Genomic DNA, 5149 nt, shown 5'->3' with positions numbered 1-5149 from the left:
CCTGTCCAGGGGGGCTCCCTGCAGTGCTCCAGCCAGGTTGGGGTCCCCCTTGGGCCTTGGGGCGCTCTGGCCCAGGGAGGGGCGGGCGGCCCCGTCCCCCACCCCGCCCGCTGCCAGCAGCGCCTTCCGGCTCAGGTCCATCAGCGCCTTCCCAAAAAACGCCTCCTGGAACAGGGAGGGTTCTGTCAGCATCAGGGGGTCCATCCCCCCCACCCCCAGGCCACCTCAACACCCCCATCCACCCCACCTGCAGGTACGGGGGGAACATGTCCTCCAACTTGCTTTTCTTCCGTCCCCGGCGCTTCTTCTTCTCGTCCCCCTCTCCTGAACCTGGATCCAGGCCGGCCTCGGCCGGGACATCGCCCGGAGCCCCTGCAACAGCCCCCCGGGAATGAACACACATCCCCACAAAGAGGGCCAGGGGCTGTTCCCGGGCCACAGGCACTGTTACAGCATTGTGGGTCTTCCACATCCCAGGGGATGAGAGAAAGGGAAAAGAGAAAGAAAAGGGAGAGGGAAGAAGGAGGGAGGGAGAGGGGAGAAAGGGTTGAAAAGAGAAAGAAAGGGGCTGAAAAGGGAAGGGAAAAGGACAGAAGGGGAAGAAGAAGGAAGAGGTGCCAGCAGGCCCTACCGTCCTCGGGGTGCCCCTCAGCGCTCAGCCCCTCACGCCCCACGTCCGCCAGCACCGCCGGCACCTTCTTGAGCCGCGTGTGGGACTTGCGCTGCCGCACCATGAACCCGCCGATGCCTGGGGGGCAGAGGGGGGGTCACAGTGTGCCCAGGGTGGGTCACAGCAGGGCCTGAGATGGGGGTCAAGGCTTGAGGGGCACTCACCGGGCCGGTACGGCTTGCGCTTCCTCTTCTTGCACTCCTCGGGGTCCTCCAGCCCCTTCCCCGAGTCCCCGTCGGCGCCGACGTCGCGCTCGGGGGTGGCCGGAGCCTCCAGCTTGATCTCGCACTCCATGTGCTCCACACCCACTGCCACGGGGCAGGACGCTTCAGTGGGGTCCCCCTGGCACCCCCACACCACACCCTCCCGGCTCTCCCCCCAGGAACACTCACCCTCAGCCTTGAGCAGCTCGTCGGTGTCCAGGTCTCCATCCTTCTTGTCCTCGGGGCCCAGGGAGTCGCCCCCCTCGAGCCCCCCGTCCCCGTTGAGGGCGCCGGGGCGGCCCTTGCGCTGCCGCCGCTTGTGCAGGGGCGACAGGGTCAGGTTGCGCAGCACAGCCATGCCCGTCTCCGTCAGCCACACACCCTCGAAGCGGAAATACTGGGGCTCTGGGGGGACAAGCAGCATGTTGGGGACAAATGCCAGGGCTGGGTGTGCAGCCAGAAACAGGCACGGCATCACTGGCACCTCGATGGCACCGCACATACCCGGATCCTTGGCCTTGGCCATCTCTGTGGGAGGCACGGGCGCTGTGCAGGAAGGCAGACGGGCAGGTGAGTCCCCACGTCCCACACATGTCCCCCAAACCCCTCTCTGGGTTCCCCGCACCCCGTGAGCTCACCAGGTTTGATCACATAGGGCTGGCAGGCGCTGCAGTCAAAGCCTTCATCCGCAGCCTGCTCCACCTCCTCCTCGGTGAAGAGGCTGTCACACGCTGCGTGCAGCCACCTGCAGGCAGGGGGACCTGTCACACACCACGGCCACCCCCGGGGACCCCAACTTTTACAGCATCACAGAATATGCCAAGTTGGAAGGGACCCACAAAGACCATCCAGTCCAGCCCTCAACCCTGCACAGGACACCACAAAATCCCTGCACAGGACACCGCAAAATCCCACCCTGTGCCTGAGAATACCATCTGAACGCTCCTTGAGCTCTGGCAGCCTTGTTGCTGCGACCATTGCTCTGGGGAGCCTGTTCAGTGCCCAACCACCCTTTGGGGGAAGGACCTTTTCCTGAGAATTTAACCTAAACCTCCCCTGACGCAACTTCAGGCCTTTCCCTCGGGTTCTGTCACTGGTAACCACCGAGATCAGACCATGCCGAGTCTCCCCTCAGCCTCCTCTCCTCCAGGCTGAGCGGAACCCAGCGCCCTCAGCGTTGCTCACCGATCGCAGTGCCGGCACTGGATGAGCAGGTCGTCCTCCACGTACTTCTCGCGGCAGAAGGGGCACACGACGAGGCTGGCACAGGGCGCGCAGTGGGTGTAGTTGTTCTGCCACTCGCAGTGGAACCCGGGGGACGCGGCCCCGCACTGCACACAGCACACACACCTGGGCAGGGAGAGGCATCTGAGGGGTCAGTGCCAGCTCACAGACCCCCTCGGGGTTCCCTCTGTGCCCCCCCCCCCAACGCACCACTTGCACTTCCAGCCGCCCTTGGGCACAGTCTGCAGCGGGGGGTCCAGGCAGTACGTGTGGTAGCTGATGTCGCAGTCGTCGCAGAGCAGCAGGCGCGAGGGGTCCGAGGCTTTGCCGCACACCTCGCACACGATGCACTCCACGCAGCGCCAGCCCTTCAGCAGCATCACCTTGGTGATCTGGGGATGTGAGGGGTGGTGGTCATGTGAGCCCTGGGCATGGCCAGGGGGGTCCCTGGGCTCGGCGTGGCCACAGAGGACACCAGAGTGGCTCGGCATGGCTGGGGGACACGCTGGGCATGCGTGTGTCCCATAGGCCAGTCCCTGAGGGGCACAGCACACTGCTGTGGGGTCCCAGGCCCCCTCCTCACCTTGCTGTTGACACAGTAGGGGTGGTAGCACTGGGAGCACTGGGAGCAGGCAAGGAGGTGCCCCTCGGCCCCACGCCCAAAGCTGCCGCACACCACGCACATGTCCTGGGGGAGAGGTCGGGAGTGAGGGGACAGCAGCTGGCAGTGAGAGGGACACAGAGTCTGTCCCACCTTGTCTGCCTGTCTGTCCTGCCGTGCCCCAGTTACCTGCATGAGCACAAACTTGTCGGTGTTGGAGAAGAGGACGACCGTGTTCTGCATGGTGTCGTCGTCGTCCTCGTCCTCCTCCTTGCTGGGCGAGCTCTCCACATCGGCGAGCTGGGGACAGAGTGGGGGGCTCAGCACCGAGGACCCTCTCTCTGTGCAGTTTAGGGGGCACCAGCCAGTCTAGTGCTAGACTAGAGCACCCAGGAACATGCAGGGGCAGCAGAGCCCCTCCCCAAGGGGAAGCTCCATGCCTGCCCTGGTCTTGTGGGGTGAAGCCCCCAGACTCAGCAAAACCGCAGGCAGTCACACCTCCCATAAGGCCCCCCACCCACCCCACCCCGAGGGCTCCCAAACCTTTCTGAGAGACTGGGATGGCAGGGAAGGAGATGGGGGAGACTCTTGGCCCTCACCCCAACCACCTAACACCTCGGGAACACTCTGGCCCCCCCCACCCCTGCCCCAACCCAGCCTTACTGCTAAAGTGTCAACGGACGAGGTGGTCGACTTCAGGCGCGCACGGCCCCGGCCCCGGCCCCCGTGGGACCCACCTCGGGGGCGCCTCCGCCCAGGGAAGCTGCTGCTGCGACCCTACAGCCGAGGGGAGAGGGGGGGTTACAGCTCCAGGGGGCCCGGCCAGACCCCCAAGCAGCGGAGGGGCACAGCAGGGCCCTGAGAGCACGGGGATCCCACTGAAATTGGGGTCCCCCTGTACCTGCTTGACCCGGGAGCGCCCCGGGGAGCTGCGGCGCCGGCCCTTGTCCCCGTCGCCCTTGGCTGCCGGCTCGAACAGCAGCGAGTCGTCGGTCTCGGCGCCCAAGGGCAGCGACCCCCCATCCTCCTTCTGCAGGCTGGCGTCGGCCGAGGCCGGGCCCAGCTCGGGGGACAGCGACCCCCCGCCTTCGGGGTCCGGGGAGCCCAGCAGCGGCTCCGAGCCGGGGAAGCTGCTGCTCGTGTCCCCCTGGCTCAGGTTGGAGATCTCGTTGAGGATGTCGGGCCGCGGGCGCAGAGCGGGGGGTTCGGGGCACCCCTCGTCCCCACGCCCCAGCAGCTTCTCGCCGCCAGCGCACACTTCCATGGGGGTCTCGGGGCCCAGCTCCTCCGGCTCCAGGAGCAGGGGGGACCCCTTGGCTTCGGGGTCCCCCCCGGCCCGGCCTTCCTCCACCGCATCCTCCTCGCTCAGCGGTGGGGAGCTGCCGCTGGTGCCCTCCCGCTCCAGCCTTGGCGCCTCTTCCTCCTCCTCTTCCTCCTCCTCGGGCAGGCCCGGGAAGGGCCCCAGCTCCGGGGCTGGGCTGCCAGGGGGGGCATCTCCGGGGGGGCTGGCTGGGGACTCCCCCTCACCCCCAGCCGTCTCCATCTCCTCATCCTCGGGGGGCTCGGCGGGGGTCAGGGTGACAACAGGGGAGCCCAGGGGGGGTGGTGGGGAGCCGGGGGGCTCGGTGTCCATGGCGGTGCTGGGGCTGCCAGGGGGCTCGGGCAGGGCTGGGGTGGGAGGCTCGGGCACCTCGTCCTCCTTGGCGTCCGGGGAGGGGGCTGGGGGGCGCGCAGGAGAGATGGCGCGGAGAGCTGGGGGTGGAGAGGGGGGACGGTGACATCACAGCCCCCCCCCCCAGAGACAATCACTGCCCCAACCCCAACCCCAGTGTGTCCCCAAACCAACCTGGGGGAGCTGAGGGTGGAGGGGTCATCTCGGGGGGCAGCGAGGGCTCCGGTTCCAGCTCCAGCTCCATCTCCTCCTCGGGGGGCACCTCCGGAGCCAGGGCTGGTGCTTCCTCTGCCACTGCCACCTCAGGAAGGAGACCTGTGGGATGGGAACATGGGTGAGAGGGTGACAGGGGTCCCCTCCACCCCCTGTGCCACCCAGCCTGGGGCCAAGAGGCAACAAGACCCACCCCCAACCCCAAAACAGGACACTGACACCTGTAATGAAGGTAGGGCAAAGCCAGTGCTGCTGAGAAGCCCCCACTGTGAGACCCTCACACCCACAGGACAAATAAGGAAAGGAGACAGAGTAAAAGGTCCCCAAATTACCTGGTGGCTTCAGGTCCTCCTCAGAGGGCAGCTCACTGGGGAGTGGCTCTTCAGGGGGCAGCTCATCAGGGGGAGGCTCCTCGGGGCTCAGCTTGTCAGGGGGAGGCTCTTCGGGGGGCAGCACTTCAGGAGGAGGTTCCTCAGGGGGCAGTTCGTCGGGGGGTGGTTCATTGGGGGGCAGCTCCTCAGGGGGTGGTTCATTGGGGGGCAGCTCCTCAGAGGGCAGCTCTTCAA

This window comes from Empidonax traillii, unplaced genomic scaffold (assembly GCF_003031625.1).
Source record: "Empidonax traillii isolate 1590-97213 ecotype Southwest subspecies unplaced genomic scaffold, ASM303162v1 scaffold2414:size31616, whole genome shotgun sequence".
NCBI classification, from domain to species: Eukaryota; Metazoa; Chordata; class Aves; order Passeriformes; family Tyrannidae; genus Empidonax; species Empidonax traillii.
This window is presented reverse-complemented; position numbering follows the sequence as displayed.